The sequence below is a fragment of the Episyrphus balteatus genome, chromosome 3, assembly GCF_945859705.1.
Source record: "Episyrphus balteatus chromosome 3, idEpiBalt1.1, whole genome shotgun sequence".
NCBI lineage: Eukaryota > Metazoa > Arthropoda > Insecta > Diptera > Syrphidae > Episyrphus > Episyrphus balteatus.
Window position 1 is genome coordinate 64015032 of NC_079136.1, and position 17355 is coordinate 64032386.

Genomic DNA, 17355 nt, shown 5'->3' on the forward strand with positions numbered 1-17355 from the left:
AGCTAACGAAAAAAAAGTGATGGAATAACTATCGTTACTTGAGAACTGTTTGAAACGAAAAATTCGTGTACTGAAAAAGAAATCATCTCAAATAGCATTTTATGTTTTTCATTTAATTAGAAAATAGTTTGGATTTTATACTAAATAAATTTGTAGCTTTCCAAACCAAAAAAAAAATCAATGATTTTTTAAACTAGAAAAAATGTTTGTACTTTATGGTTATTATTTTTTTATTACTAAAATTGGGATGATGAAAAAAATTATGGTTTAATCTGGACTAACCTTGAGCAAACAAATCATAATAAAAAATCAACTATTGTACTAAACAAAAAATTATAAATTTATAAAAATATAAATTGAATAAATAAATAAGACTATACGGCGTTTTTGTTAACTTATTTTTTTATCAATTTAATAAGAGTTTTGTTGGTCGAACTTTGAAAAAGTTCTCGGCCCATTCCTTTCACGTGATCATTAAGAATCAATTTAAATTATTTATGGACCAGGTACCTATATATAAAATTTTTATGTTTTAACAATTTAATTTTTTTCTTTAAAAAAGAATATTGCTCATACGTCACAGTGACCCTAATTTTTATAGTATAGGTAGATCAGTTAGCAATCGTATCTTCCTTAAAAAATTTGCTTAATGTTTAATTAATTGGTGAAATGCCCCTTTTATGTGCGTTTCACAACATGTATTTAATGAATTCATGTTGAAAATATATTTTTTGGAAAACAATGTTTCAGCATCATGTGCGTTCTTTGACGATTTCTTTATGGTAAAGTTCTACCTGAAAAATGTCCTCGGTAGAAGTTCGATAGCAACCAAAAGTGTGTGCTTTGACATTGAACTGTAGGTGGTTGATTGGTTAAAACTTGGAGCTAAAAAAGTGAAGGTTTCATGCTGAAGTGCTTCATTCGTTGCGTGGTGTCCTTAAAGTAAACATATCGCATGTCATTGTATTCCTTTCGACACAAACCGTTGAACTTTGAAATCCTTAACAATTTTTCAAAAGATAAATGAAAGCTATAAAAGGCACGTTCTTTGCCAAGAAATGAACAGTTTCCTTCGGTATCTCGAATAAAACGGATATCCTTTGCTTTTGTTCGCTGTTCAATTTAATAGAACGTACGAAAAGTATAAATCTTCGGTTCTTATTTCTTGGATAAAAAAAGTGATTTCGGAGGCATTGTGCTGTTGAAAAAAATACAAAAAAAAATATTATAAAGGTATAACCAAAAAAAAGGTGTCAGTGTCTTCTAAGATTTAAAGTGCTATCCCAGGCATTGTGTGGAAATACTTTGTCGCATAAAAAAGGATTAATTTGTTTTCAGATAATACAGGTGACAACCAGAGTTAGAGATACTTATAATCTGTAAGTATGTTCTATGAAACAGACAAACTATGTATAATAAATGGTCTCAAAGGACACATAAAAGACATAAAACATTATCCTAAAAAAGGATTATCTATGTTTTCATGTTTTTTTTTCTTTAAATCACATGAGAATAAGAATTTAATGAGTAATTACATTTCAAAAAAGATTTTTAAGAAAGTTGAGGTAGAAACATTCATTTCCTGTTCTTAATTCCAAATGGAATTTCAAACTTTTTTGTGGATGTTTTGAATTATTGGAAGATAGTTTGAAAGTATTTAACTTGTCTCGAGACGAAATTATTATTCTGAGATAATTTGGGACATGCCACCTGGTGTTGTGCCGGTGGCAGATGTTTTCATTAAAATAAATGTCTATCTTGCCAAAGGGATATGAACAAGTTGAAACACAGAGTTAAAGCTGATTGATATATTAATTAAGTTAGCATTTGGGGAGGATGGCTAATTCCGTATTCTCTATGATTTGTGGTTGACCTATTTTCTTGCAAGGATTTCGGAAGTGTTAATACGATTTTTGGTTTAGAAATGAAAGTGCTTTAATATTTAGGTTAACTTTATTAATTTAACTAGGTTTGTTCTTTATAAGATTTACGTATATGTTTCAAATAAGATAAGCACAAAGAATAGTAATAAAAATAAAGATATTAATAATGAGATAATTTTTTTTTTAAATCTTAACCAATCTCGAAAACTTTTAGAGTGCACGACTCGCAGTTTTGCACAATGAACAAAAATGTCTAAAAGTATTAGTTTGTTAGTGATTTTAAAATTTGAAATATCCCAAAAATATTTTGTGTTTAAGGCCCAATTTATTCACACTCCATTAAATTTAAACCCGCCATTAAAAAAGGGAAATTTTAAAATTTGTATGTGATTTGACAGTTTTCTAATTTTTAATGAAGCTTATAAATATATAATTGAGAGTGAATAAATTAGGCCTAAAAGAAAACACAAATAAGAGGCGGACCATAATTTTTTTGAATTCAAGAAAGAGTTTAGGACAATTCAGGATATTTTTGTTTGCTTCAAACTTGGTAGAAAAGGTTTTTTTTTCCCTAGAAGGAAAATAGTAATTTTTAAGGACTAAAATAGAGAGTAGGTTGGAATATGACCAAAATGGAAAAAGAAGTTTTTCATCAAAAAAATTTTTAATGACTTGCAATTAAAAAATATTTTTTGGTCTGTTTTTGAGGTAACCTGTCTTATAACCATTTTATAAATTTCGTTGAATTGAAATTAAGAAAATAAATATCTTTTATTTAAAATTTTTTTTGAAAAATCAATATGTTCGAAATGGGTCAACGAATTTTCCAAAATTGTGAAAATATCAATTAAAAAAAATTCATTTGAAATTAAAAAATGTATTGCATATAAAAAAATTGCATTAAAAAAAATATTTATTGCAACTTTTTTTATGTTAGTTTACTTGCAGATTTTAAGAGCTGCCTCTATATAATTTAAAAAAAAAATTGTTGATGTTGGGGAAGAGCTGACATTTAGGGCAAAATTTTGTTAAATGAAAAATTTTTTTTTGTTACTTGAATTTTTTTGAGAAAAATTAAAAATGCAGTTTTATTGCAATTGCCCTATAGAGCAAGTAACAATTGCAAACAATTATTGTTTTATTGCAACCGAAAAATATTTGCATTAAAAAAAAAACAAAATGTTATTGCAATTAAAAAATATTTGCATTGAAAATTAAATTTTTATTGCAATAAAAATATTTTACACTAAAAAAAATGTTATTGCAAATACTAAATTTGTATTACAAAAAAAATCAATACAAAATGTATCCATAAAATATATATATTTTTTTAATATTCGTCGATTTTCTTTTAATTTAGGATATTTGCCCAAATAGCCAAAATTGTAGGAAATTCGAATAATATTAAAAAAAATATTAGGTAAGTGCACACATTTTATATTTAATTTTTTTTAAAGGAAGAGAATTTGTATTTGCAATAACATTTTTTTTAATTCGAAATATTTTTAGTTGCCATAAATATATTTTTTAATAAAAAGCAAATGCATTAATAATGATTTTTTACAACCGTGGAATTTTCATGAAATGTTCTTCAATGATATACTTGCAGAACTTTTTCTTGGAAAATTTAAATATGTTTACAAGTTTTTTCTTAAAGTTAATATAGTTATTGTTGGTATATAAAAATAAAAAAACAAAAAAAAATAAAAAACACAAAAATCGGTTTTCAAAGGTATAACAACATCTGAAATGAAATTGTTTTCAAAATCGTTAGAGCCATTTAAAAAAAAAACTAATTTTTTATAAATAATTTTTTGTAAAAAACGCTTTAGAATAAAATTGGTATGCCACATTGTAAAAATCACTAATCAACATCTAAAACCATAATTTCAAAAAAATACAATGTCCTATTTTCGAAAATTTTATTGTTCAAAAATTTTTTCGAAATTTTATTTTAAATTTATATGTAAATGGTATAACTGCTTTAGCATAAAAAATTGTTGAAATCGAATTATTAGTTTAGAAGAAAATCAGATTAAAAAAAGGCTCTATGGCAGATTAACCCTTTCGTACCCAAGCTATGAAAATCAATATTAAAAAATGTTTTTTCGGTATTATCGGGTCAAAAACATCACAACTAAGAAATATGAATAGCAAAAAGTTATTTTCCAAAATAATAAATAGCAAAACTAATGTGTTTTTCTCATGTTACATGTAGTAAGTAACATGCACTGCCTATGACCACCAAAAAAAGTCGGAGAACTGAGAAAATAACTTTTTATGAAACTATAATGTATGCTACTTCTTCTGAGCAAAAAAGCAAAACACTTTTTCAGCATTAACATTTTTTATATCTTTTTTTCAAAATTATGACCATATATAAAAAAAATTTTTTTTTGCAAAAAAAAAAATGTGAATTTCAGTCCCTTTCTCGATAAAAAATATTTAAGGTATGATATTTGACTAACTTTTTGTAATAATCCAGTAACTAGGCATTATTATCTTTCAGTTAAGCCATCGTTACCTAAAAAATTGTTTAATTTAATATTTTTTACGAATTTTTAAAAAAATGTTACATGAGAGTAACGCTGGGTCCGAAAGGGTTAAGGAGATGTCAAAAAGTCAAAATGAGTCGGCAACGGTGACGCGACGTGAGGCCAATGTGAACACCGTCGATAATTAAAAAAAAATGTTTTATTTTCATGAATTGAAGTAAAATTCTAAAATGATACAGATTTTAATTCCTGAAGGCTAACAACTTCCAAATAATTTTTTTTTTAGGATGTAATAATTAGAATATGTTAAAGTGAAATTTTATGAATGTATAAGTTTCAGTTTAAATATTAATTTGAAATTTCGAGAACTCAACTTGAAAGAGTGAATCAGGTACTGAATTCAAAAATAAAGGTGTCATTTTAACCTCTTCCTTTTTGAACAAAATTGAGTGGCAGAAATCTTCAATTTTTGTATTTAATATTTTTTGCTTCATTTCAAAGTCAATAAAAAGGTTCCTAATTAATACCAACCGGAAATTAATAGACGGAGAACAAAATATGAATAAGAGTAATGGAAATTGCGCTGTTCAAAGTTCACATCAAATAAATAAATCATCCTTAAAAAAGTTGAAAAAAAGCTTTGCAAGATGGTTTTCTTATCAACAACCTTATGGATACCTCACAAGAGGCTGCAAATCATGATGTGTCAAAATTCAATGGAAGTCACAAGGGAAGAGATAAAATATCCCTCTACGCAAGCAGCCTGTTATTTTGAAGCTGACCTAAGTTTTTTCCCCTATCCCAATGAAGAAATATTTTATCACAACTTTTATAATTAATATTAACTTAAAATATTTATTATTTCTCAAAAATCCTATGATTCCTTGTTTTTTTCTAAAATAACTGATTATTATAAAAAAGGATATTTTTTATGTTTGTAGGTGTAATTAAACTCTTGATACTGCTTCGATGAATTAAATTTAAGGAAAAAAATCTTCTCTTTAAAGAAATATATTCTTGAAATTTATATTTGTGCATTTAATTATTTTATGCTTAACAAGTGCAGTTCTAACGTTTTCCGTTTTATTTTTTTGGAGAAGAGTTCTGAAAATTTACATCAGAAAATTTGAGATCAAAATTCCAATTTTATCAATTTTGTGAGATTGAATTTTGCGCTTCTTTTTGAATTTCAAATTTCAAAGAACATTTTTCACAAGCACTTGCTTGGTTATCTCAGGTGTACACTCTTTGAAACGAAATTCCACTTCAACTGAATTTCTTACGAAAATTGAAAAATGTGCAACTGCATACATTCATACTTGATTTGAATAGTTCTTCAACTCTAGAGTGTCCCTGTCCACCAATGACAATTTTTTACATATTCACTGGTAGTACTTCAGCACTATTGTAGATGGATACTCAGAAATTTCCTGAAGGATTTTATTTCTCTTTCGTAGAATTGATGGGTGGAAAAAAGTAAACATCCTTTTACCAATTATATGCACTGAGCTAATAATCCCCTTGCCAAGATTGTAAGCAAACAGAAAATTTGATTCAGCACACAACCCACGTACACGTTGCTGCTGTGGGGTTAACACATATCTATCAATCAATATGTCTCTATTTATCCCACAGGATGTTGCATGCAATATCGATTGTGATGTATTCTACTGTGTATTAACTGAATTTGTGATTGCCTTTGTTGACCAAAAGTTTTTGTACGAAAAAAAAAAAATAAATTAGTGTTTCAAGTAAGAATAAAATGCACGACTGGCTCGCAGGATTTCGAGTTGCTTAAATTTTTGAAACTTTTTATAAAAAAATGATTTGGCAGAAAATTTTAGGTCCCTTTCATTTGTCAGTAATGTGATGGTTTGAAAACAATTCTGAAGGTATTCAACTTTAAAGTAGTTTTGTTGTTCTTAACTTATTCAAGTTGAGTAACTGTAACTACATAATATGCATGTTTCATAATGTCCTGAAACTGTGTATTATTAATATCAACTAAGTATATTTTGTCTTATTCATCCCTACACGTCAATTAGCCTGCAAACATCTTTTTGCACTCCAGTTCACACCGAAAAACACAAATTAATTTTAACAAAGCCTATTACACTGATGCCCAAAGGAATGAATGTTCAACATTGTTTATTCAGTTGACACAGGAATTGTTGAAATGTCAGAGATTAGTTTTTGTGTTTTTTCCTTTTTGGTGAGGACTCAGTAAATGAAGTAGAAAGTGTGAATAAAAAGCTTTTTGGATACTTTTTCTAATGATAAATTGGCTTAACGTGACTTTTTGACACTTTATTTTCATTACCGATTACTTTTATTATGCTTGTCATCCAAGATAATAGCCTATATGACTTCAAAACCATTATTCTTTTCCTCTTGAAATGTGAATCGTATTATACAAAACATATCAGTATAAATTTGATTGAAGAGGCCAGTTCTGGAGGAAGCTATCACATTCGTTATTTCGATGACTTTACATTGAATCACCTTGATAAAAAATTTTCAAACTTTAATTTTTCAAAAAAATAAATTGAAATTTACAAAAAATTGATTGAAAAAATTTAAATTACACTAGTTTACAAAAAAAAACAAAATAATTTTGGACACCTAATGCTGTTATACTTTTCATATAGGTAGGTTCGAGCCTAGGAAACTCGAAAATCTTATTTAAGAAATATTTAAGTATAATGCATCAAAACAGTTTAAAAAATCGATATTTAAAGTAAATTTTTGCCAAAAAAAATTTCTTACTGAAATACAAAATCTCAATCTTTCGAATTCTCATAGTTTTATACCTATTTTTAATGTGTAGTGCACTTTTTGGTAAAAATAATAAGATAACTTTCTTCAATTTCTATGGTTAAGTTATAAAGATTTATGATAATTTTTGTAACGATCAATATTTTCTACTCTTTTTGTTACTTTTATTCTATAACTTGAAAATTAAGCCGAATTTGAAAATTTTTACAGACATTTTTTGTAGATAATTAAATTTCCTATCGATATAACAACCTTTTAAAAAATTTAAACTCAAGAAAAACTATTCAAAAAAGAGAAAAAATGACATACAAATAAATTGATGTTTTTACTAAATAGTCTATTTTTATCCTTTGAACATTTATAGATATTGAACATGTAACGAAGAAAAGAAAATACTTTATCTTTCAACATAATGGTCACAAAAATTGAATACGGCTAAAATTGGATAAAATATGGACTTTCAAAATCTACTATTTTTGGTCTTTTTGAGCAATTTTTTAACACATGTTTTAAAAAATGGTGATTATTAGTGGTTTTATTGTATGCATTCGTTATGTAAAATTACTTCTTTATCATTTAAAACATAAAACCGCAAGAAATATTTGAAAAATTTTAAAATTTTAAAACAAATAATAAAACTATTTTCATTTTAAAATTAGAAAATATTTTCGTGATTTAGGATAAACGATATCATATGAGATTCTTTTTTAAAAATAGAGGTATAATTTGATGAAGATAAAACATGCAAAACTCCTAATTACAACTTGTAAAATGTTATAGAAAAGATTGATCTTTTCAAAAAAAAAAATTGAAGCTTAGTAAATAAAAATCTTTTTGTACAAAAATTTGGCTGAAAACAGTAATTTATTTAGTATAAGGTGGAAAGTTAAGGAAAAGATTCTTAAAAGTATTGTTAGTAAAACATTCCATATTGCATAAATTGTATGTTTTGCTGACGAAAGTTAAAGTTTGTTTTTAGAAAACCGCATTTTGATTAAAAAAAAAAAAACGTCAACTGGGGCACGTAAACTCCTACTTTTGAAATAAAAAAAAAAATTAAAAATTTTACGGACTGTGTCATAGAACCGTTTTCTTGATTTCTGACTTTTTTGTGCCATTTAACCGATTTCAACAAAAGTTTTTGTACAAAATTTCAATTATAGATTTTTTTTTTTTTGAAAAATCAAATTTCCAAAGAAATTAATTTTCTTGAATAAAACGCGCTCCAGTAAATTTATAGAAGGGTTTCAAAACAAACGAATTTATTTTAAATTCTGTTAAAAGGTGACCAAATATTTTTGCACAAGGCTTTAGCAAAAAATACAAAAATAAAATAAAACAAAATTTATCTCTCCACTCACTGAATGTCAGAAAAAATCAGTCTATGTTTTTACATGGTTTGTGAGTTTATTTTGTGTTATTTTCAATGATTGTTTTTCTTTCTCTCGAAAAATTCAATAGATAAGAATCAAATCTAAGAGATTGGACGTTGATTTAACTTCTTAACTTGAACTACAAGCAAAAAAAAGTAGTCTGCAATCGAGATAAATTTCATTTCATGAGCTGAGAATATATTACATGTTTAAATTCCTTATTTGACCAGTCGCTCTAGAAATCACCTAACAACTTCTCTTGGATATATTCACAATAAAAATTTAATACATTTTGTGATACAAAGAATTGTGTTACAAAACAATATTTCCTTTCTGTGATTTTATATGAAAGAGAATAGAAAATATTATTTTCTATTCAAGATTTGATTAAGAGATAATAATTTCCACAAAAATATAAGATATATTCTCAAATACTGAAATATTCTTTTAGTCCTTAGAATATTAATAAATTTTGTCAAGCATGTGATATAGAACATAGAAAAAGAAATCCTTTTGATTTCCTTTTGTAAAGTTATCGAAATAAGGAATATGATAGAACTGCTGGTAGGTATTTTTTTTTTTCAAGTACATTTCAAAAGGAAACAAAAATTATGCTTTTGAAGCGATATGGGCTCCTAATATTTCGAATGACAAGCATAATACAAGTAATCCGTGATGAAAAAAAAAATGTTGAGGTACAGAAACACTTTTGTTCTTGATTCCAAGAAGTTAGAGAAATTAATTATTAATTGTCTAATCAGCTTGTGGTGATTTTTTTTTTACAAATACTCACTGCAAAAAATGTTTTTGCTTAGCTCAAACTACGAAGTTGTGACTAAATTAGTTATGTGAACATTTTCCCTTCAAAATAGGGTTGCCACACAGAAATTTCCATTTTAAAAGTGACAACCCTATTAATTTGCCAAACGACCAAACAGGTCTGGCCTAAGCTGAACACAAAATGTAATAAGACTAGGCGTAGTCTCAAATAAATTCTTCCTCAACCTCAATACCTGTACTTGTTTAAGTTTTATCGGAGCCCCAAACTCGATGAATATATTGTTTTGTCCAATTGTATTCAAAGAAATGTCTTCCATTTCCTTTCAAGAGCTGATAAATTATTATAACCTACAAGATATGACTTCAGAGTTCAATTTTAAATATAAAATGTATTATATCATAGATCATTTTTTGTATAAAATTGGTTCACTGTGGCGTATGTGTAACATTTTCCTTTCTAAAGAAAAAATAATTAAGTACGTAATACAAAATTTATATAAACCTGAAATCCATATTATTTTTTTTTCAGCGGACACTAACTTTTGCGCCTCTTTTTTTATAATGTGTTGCAGTGTTTGAAACACAATTCACAAGTAATATTTTTTTTGTTTGTTTGTTTAACGTAAACAAAAAACATGTACATATGTTTGTTCTGCAATCTGTAGAATAAGCTTAACTGTATGTGAATATCTCATCCATCATCAAAAGCGACATTAAGCACAATTCATGTGTCGGTTTTCATGACATGTGATGCTTATAGCATAAACGATTTGTCTACCAACGAAATTGCTTTTTAATGAAGTGTGTCTATCAGACAATTTTGCAAGTCGATATAATTTGTCAATCACTCAAAAGAAATTAAATTACTAAAGATAGAAAAACCAAATGGTACGATTTAGAGAAATAATAACTTTCAAACTCATGTGTGCTTTAAAAGTTACATATCCTATCATTTTTTTTTATATAAAATTGCCAGTAAATGTCAATGTTTTTGAGGGTTGATATCTCCAGTCCCTGTCTCCAGAAAAAAAATCTTTTATTTGAAATGGGTAAATGGTGGATTCTTACATCCTTCCCAATTTTGAAAAGAAAACAAGTTACAATATTAAAGGGCAGAACTCGATTTGAATACTTGACGATTTGTTGTATACTCTTTTATGAAAAGATTCCTGCGATAAAGGAAGAAATTGTCATATTGAATTGTTATTATTGCAAAGTTGCGAAACCTTTTTAAAGTTTCTTCTTCTTCTTCTTTTGTATTTTTAAGTTAAATTCAAAATTTTTCTGTTCAAATAAATAGAACCTAATATCATTCTTTTATGCATAAAAGTATTTTGTCTACACACAAAGAGCCCATAAATGTTTCTATGGAAAAACGTTGTATACAACAAGGTTTTGAAAAGTTTAATATTTGTGCCTTTTTGTACATAATATGAAACACTTTTTAAAAATTCAATTTTTCTAAATAGATAAGACATTTTTAAATAATATAGAAATTGTCAATACTTAAAAAAAAGAAGACCTTGAGTAATTTTAAAGAAGAAATTCGGAGGAATTCCAACTCAATAAGAGTAATCAAAATTCTATTTGCGTTCAGTTTTTTGACACAATACCTTAACTTTCCCTAATGAAATCCTTAACTATTCTTTATGTAAAAAAAAAACATAAAAAGCTATTTGAAATAATGAATATCTTGAAATTTACATTTGGTTAAAAAAAAAAACTCAAAAGAATATTAAATAATGTTATTTTTTTCCCAGATTGATTGAATAAAATGCACTCAATTTGCCCTAAGTTCAAAATAATCCAACTGTAACACGAGTCGTCCTCTGACACTTTTATATCTCACAACAATTCATTCATACTCATCCTGTCGTTAAAATATTTTTCAATTATTTTTTTTTGTTGTATTCATATCAGTGAAAATGAATGAAACAATTTATATATTTTCCTCACTTTTCTTCACAAACACGTGTATACAACAAAGTCACGAAAATCGTGCCTTTAAAGCCTTGGCCAACATAAAAAATAATAAACAATAAAAAAAATATGAATTCTCTAGGGATTATTGTCTTGAAGAGAGAAAAAGTGGATGTATTATTCTATTGGCTGGAAAAAAAGGCAATTGAAAATTTTTCTTTTGCACTTTAAGACACTTCTTCTTTTTTCTTCTCCTTTTTTTGGGTGAAAAATTGGACTCACTCAAAAAATTTGAATCAAATCTGACGTTGCGTTTTGGTATGATAAAGAAGGAAAAAAAATTTGGAAAAATGAAAATTAACTTTTAACCCATGTTCTGCTCTTTTTTTTTTTGTTTTTATTCTTTTGTTAAAATATTTTACTAAAAAAATTTCAACTTAATGACGTTAAAATTTAAATACTTAGAAAATATCACTTTGTCATTGAATCAATTTAAAAGTTTTTAAGTGGCTTCTTGAACTCTCTCATCTTCCTGTTATTGAAAGAGCAAATTTTTAACACACACAACTCAAAGGCATTTTGTGGAAAAATTTTTAAATTAATTTTTTCTTGATTTGTTGATGATACTTCGAAGAAGTTTCTTGTGCTTTTTTTCCTTCTTTTATGAAAAAGATTCTTTTCTCCTTTTGTGCCTCGTTCAGTTCTAAGAAAAACGAACAATGTCCTTGAGTAATTTGAAAGTCTCTCATTGAGAAAATGAGAAAATTGCTATTTTGTCTAACTTGTGGTCACGCAAAGAAAATAGTCCTTGGGTTAAATTTGTGTGTTGATGTCGAATGATGATTCTATGTTATTTTAAAGATGCAAGATATAAAATATAGCTTCGCGAGGTAGGTTTTTCTAGGTAGAATTTTGTTTTTGTTTTGATTGAGGACTTTAAAGTTTATAAGAACTATTTCTGAAGAGTAGGTTAGAAGTGACTGGAATCTAGGCACGGTAATGATTTGAAATGGTCTTTTATGTATTTTATTTACTAAAGGTACCTATCCTATTTTAGAAATATTTGTGAAAAAAACATTCCTATTTTTTTATCCAAGTGTTTTTTTTTTTTTTGAAAATTCTGTTTTACCATTAGACTAAAAAATGGTTCTCTGAAAATTATATAGGAATTATTAATAAATGGCTTAGAAAAAAGTGACCGGTAGATTCTAAATTTTCCAAAAATTTAAAAAGTCTAAAAAAAGAGCAAGAAATTTGGTTCACTTAATATAGGCAGTTTTAAAATTAATAAAAATAAAAAAATAAGAAATTCATTAAATGTTTGCTAAGAAAGCTCAGTTCAAATAGATTCATTGATAAAACGAAAAATTTTAACCGAAAAGAAAAAAAACTTTTACCAGTTGGAAAGGTCATTGCAAGTGGGCTTGAGTGGTTTAAAATTTCTATTCTAAAATTATTTTACATATATTCCAAAAGACAAGAATACGAAGGCAGAATATTTCATGAAATTTCATCAAGTGAAGTCCATTAAATAATAATTCTTCGAGCTTGCAGCTGCATCCTCAATTATTGTTTTAGCCTTTATTCCTGTGAACCGACTTAATTGCTTACTTTTCAAAAAATTTAGAAAAAAAAAAAAATATGAATATTAACCAATAAATAAATTTGTTTATAAAGGAGAATACCCAAAAAAATAGGTGTATTATAAATATTTTTTTTTTTTTTAATATTTTTTTCAAATTGTTGTTTCCGTTTTTGAGTTTTTTGTTGTGTTGTTTCAAAATTTTATTTATTATTTTATTTGTTTTATAATTTTATTTATTTTCCACAACTTTAACACATATTTTTTCCATAAGAATAGAAATAGTCAAAAACTTTGTTTTTTCATCATTGATCATCGGTGCCGTGAAATAACGCCGAGCGAAATAACGCCGAATTCCAAAATTCGGCGTTATTTCACTTTACAAAAGCGAAATAACGCCGAATTTCAACATTCGGCCTTATTGCACTTTGTCAAAGTGAAATAACGCCGAGTCCCAACTGAGAAATAAGGCCGAATGTTAGAAAAGTCAGCATAAGAGCAGACGCAAGTTAACCGGTATGGTACCCTTTTTCTTATTTTCAAAGGCATATAAGTCCCAAATTTATTTGGGCACAATGGCTCCCATCCCAATTTGGGACTTATGTCCATCCCATCGAGGTATAGGTTCCAAAAAAGTTTTGGCTCTTATTTCTTATAGGTATGCCTCTTAATTATTCATTAACCTAGATAAGTTTCAAGATGTGATAAAAATGTGGCGCAGGGACATAAGACCCAAGGACATAACGCCCACTCTTTATTTTTGGGAGTTTTGTTCCACTTGAGTGGGACGACATTTAATTTAAGAATTATATCCCACTTGAGTGAGACATTAGCCCAACATATTTTTTATTTAACTGGGACATAAGCCCCACACTTTTCGAAATATAAAATAATAATGTAGAATAACTTTTGTTCTATTTTATTTGCGTTTTGTTTCAGATTCTTTAAATGAAAAAGAAACTTTGAATACAACCAACCTCGCATGATAAGCGCGGGTCATTTTGAAAATTATCTCGCAAATAGGGCGGTCATCACAATACAAAGATAAGAAACGAATAAATCCCACCTGTTTTAATTGGTGGAAGGCAAAGCGGAAAAAAATTTGCTTACATGAGAATATATTTAATTTTCGGAACCCAAACGCGAAGCGGAAAAAAATTTTGCCCACGGGAGAATCAATTTTGAGGTGTGAAAATAAAAATTCGCGCGAATTTTTATTTTCACACCTCAAAATTGATTCTCCCGTGGGCAAAATTTTTTTCCGCTTCGCGTTTGGGTTCCGAAAATTAAATATATTCTCATGTAAGCAAATTTTTTTCCGCTTCGCGTTTGCTAAGTTATAACACAAACAGGACTTAGGCGTATAAATAGTGAAGTATGTTTGTAGGCTGGGGACATGCTGTCCTGCTTTGGATACACTATTGGATAGGCGTATGTGCCAATAGGGTGGGACATAAGTGCAAAATCGAATTTTGTAACTATCCCAAATCCAGTTGGGAAATAATTTTATAATTTGTGAATTCTTCGTTAGTGAGACATAACGTCCATCTTTTATTTGTGGGTCTTATGTCCAACCTGAGTTTGACAATTAATTTGGAACTTATGTCTCACTCAATTGGGACTTAAGTCCACAAATATTAAGTGGCTGTTATGTCCATGGGCCTTATGTCCCTTTGCCAAGAATATGGCATTTCAATACCAAACTGACTACAGGTGGTTACATTGCAATTTTTCCTAAGCTCCACTTAGCAGGATTTGCCTCACCGAAAAAGTGAAATAATGCCGAATCGGCGTTATTTCACTTTGTCATTGTGAAATAAGCCCGAATGTTGAAATTCGGCCTTATTTCGCTTTTGAAAGTGAAATAACGCCGAATTTTGGAATTCGGCGTTATTTCGCTCGGCGTTATTTCACGGCACCTTGATCATCTATATTTCGATTCTAATGATTTTTTGTCTTATTTAGCCCATTGATCATAAATTTTTCATCATGTCATCACTAAATTTTGGCAAATTTTTTTTTTAATTTTTACTTGGCCTTTGATGAAAATATTTTAACCAACAAAATGAAAAAGCACTTCTTCGCTTACAAGACAGTCTTTCAACTTGATCCTTAGTGCCAGAAAAACATAGTCAGGAGTATAACAAAGTGTTAAGTTCCAACTGGATTTTAATATTCTTTTTTCTAGTTGATAACACTGGTCTGCAAAATTTATCTTTTTTTCTCCTTCAAATAATTTTTTGAAATTATGAAAGATTTGACTTTTCTGAATTTTAATCTGGTTTCAGAAAAATTCTATCACGTACAATTTTTTCAAAAATGATTTTTGAAAAATATGAGTAGTTTGTAGAAAATAACCCTTTTAGATTCGGTTAACCTTGTACAAAAATAAAACTATTATTCGTATTCAGCTCAAATTTGGAGGACTTATTTCTCATAACATCATAACATGATCTATAATATGACACTAAATTTGTATGTTTTAATTAAAGTTTACACACATTTTTAGATACTAATTGACAAAAACAGAAACAAATATTGAAATCCTGTAGTTTTTAGTAAATCCCACATGAAAAAAAAAACACCTTAATTTATGGAAAACGTAAAATATCAACGCCCTTTTATATTTAAAAAGTCAAATATGTAAAAAAAAATATAATAAAATACTTTGAAACAAATTTTTACTGATTTTGTAATTTTGTGTAGAGGTACTATTTTTCTACTTAGAAATATCGTATTTGTGATGAACCATTCTATAAACTGCCTTGTAAAGCTTCAGATTTGTTTCTCCCAGGAACAAAAGTATACTTTTCTTATGGTTTATGCTGTGCTGAGTTCGAATCCGAAGTAAAAAATCCTATCTTGTCAGGATTTTGAGATATACGCACTAAAGTATCAAAAAATCAAGTTTTTTCTTTTGAAAATCTCTAAAAAACTAATATACATATCTCAAAAACGAGAGCTGACCGGAATTTTATAAACCGTGACAAATTAAGTTGAAAAAAATACCTTAGGCCAAAATATTGCTTCGAAAACAGCAAAAAATGGGTTTTTGAGATTTTCTAACGGGAATATCTAAAAAACGTGACGTGCTAGAAAAATTCTGATTTTGCATACAAAAAGTATCGTCATTAAAACGAGGATTTCCTTGCAGACCATTGTAATTAGAAATTTTTAAGCAATAAGCTACCAAATAAAGTACCTAGAGGTAATTAAATTCACGATTTTTGTACAAGACTCAGATCTAAGAAGAGAGTATATGTTAGAAAATTGAACAACAAACAAATTTAATGCAAATAAGCTCAATTTTTTCGTAGTAAAAAATGAATTTATTAAAAAAAAAAACTTTTGGTCATAAATATTATCAGATGAATTCCGAAGAGGAAAAGGTAATATTTATTACCGTTTTGAAAAAATTAAAAATGACTTCAATTTCATCGGATTTTTTTGATAAAAACTGAATTTTTGCATTGAAATAATTGATTGTCTCAAAGACTTTGGCAAATAAGAACTTTAAACTGTTGCTATTTAACTTTCAACAATAAATTGAATGAAGAAAAAATAACTTTTTATTCAAATGTTGAACTTAAAAAAAAATAAGTTAACTTTTTTTTTCAAAACTTCTATTAAAAAAAGTTCTTCGAAAATTAAATACTTTTTAATTTTTTGAAAAAAAAGTTTTAGATATTATGATTCCTTGAAATAAATCAAATTTTTTTTAATTCCAAGAAAAGAAGAAGTATTGACCTTTTTAATTGAATAATAAGTATAAAAAAATTATTTTCTCTGTTTTTATTGATTTCCATTAAATTGATTCCTTTCTATTCTACTTGAAAGTCAGATTGTTTCCCATAAAATGTTCAATCATCTCTCTTTCTTTCCAAAAAGTCGTGAATTTCTGCTTAACCTACGTGATATAAAGTTAATAAGAAAAATGTCAGCATTATAACTTAACGTGGTATTATTCTTGCCTAATGTCTCTATAAGAAAATTTTTCATGTCTAAAAACAAAGGTCGTTGTCCTATTTCATTGGTTTTTTTTTTCTTCTGAAAGAAAATTCAATCGCAACTTTCAAAGTTATTTCTGTTATCATGACTTAAATTCAATTCACGTATTTGTAAAAGTATAATAATTTGATATGTCAGACCAAAAACTACGTAAATAACATTCATGGCTTTCTATTTTATTAGAACAATTAAAATTTTTAGTTATAATGGTTTAATTAATTGCTTAACAGAATAGTTTCTTTTTTGCCATTAGTTTCCTATGGTATCTTTCTCCTTCAAATACATATCAACTGAATAATGAAGCCAAAATGATAAGAATGATTTATTAAATGCTGCTCTATTCTTGTCTTCTTAAGCCTTTGACAATTTATTTTCATATTCGTAGGAAATGTATATAATTCCAGGTATTATAAAAGAAATATCTTTTCATTTTATAACAATATAATTCAAAGAATACGACATTTAAAAATTTTCTCTTTATGTTAAAAGAGATAAAAAAAAAATCATGTGTGTAATTCACACGTGGTAGAAGTGAAACC

The 17355-nt window shown here is 27.3% G+C and overlaps 1 protein-coding gene across 1 annotated transcript in view; it reads left to right on the forward strand.

The window, feature by feature from the left end:
- Positions 1–947: 947 nt before the first annotated feature.
- LOC129913321 (soluble guanylate cyclase 89Da-like) overlaps positions 948–17355 on the forward strand; it is a 53430-nt gene continuing 37022 nt past the window's right edge. Inside the window, exon 1 of the mRNA XM_055991929.1 lies at positions 948–1379. The gene's annotated coding sequence lies outside the window, so the exon portion shown is untranslated. The remainder of the gene's footprint in view (positions 1380–17355) is intronic.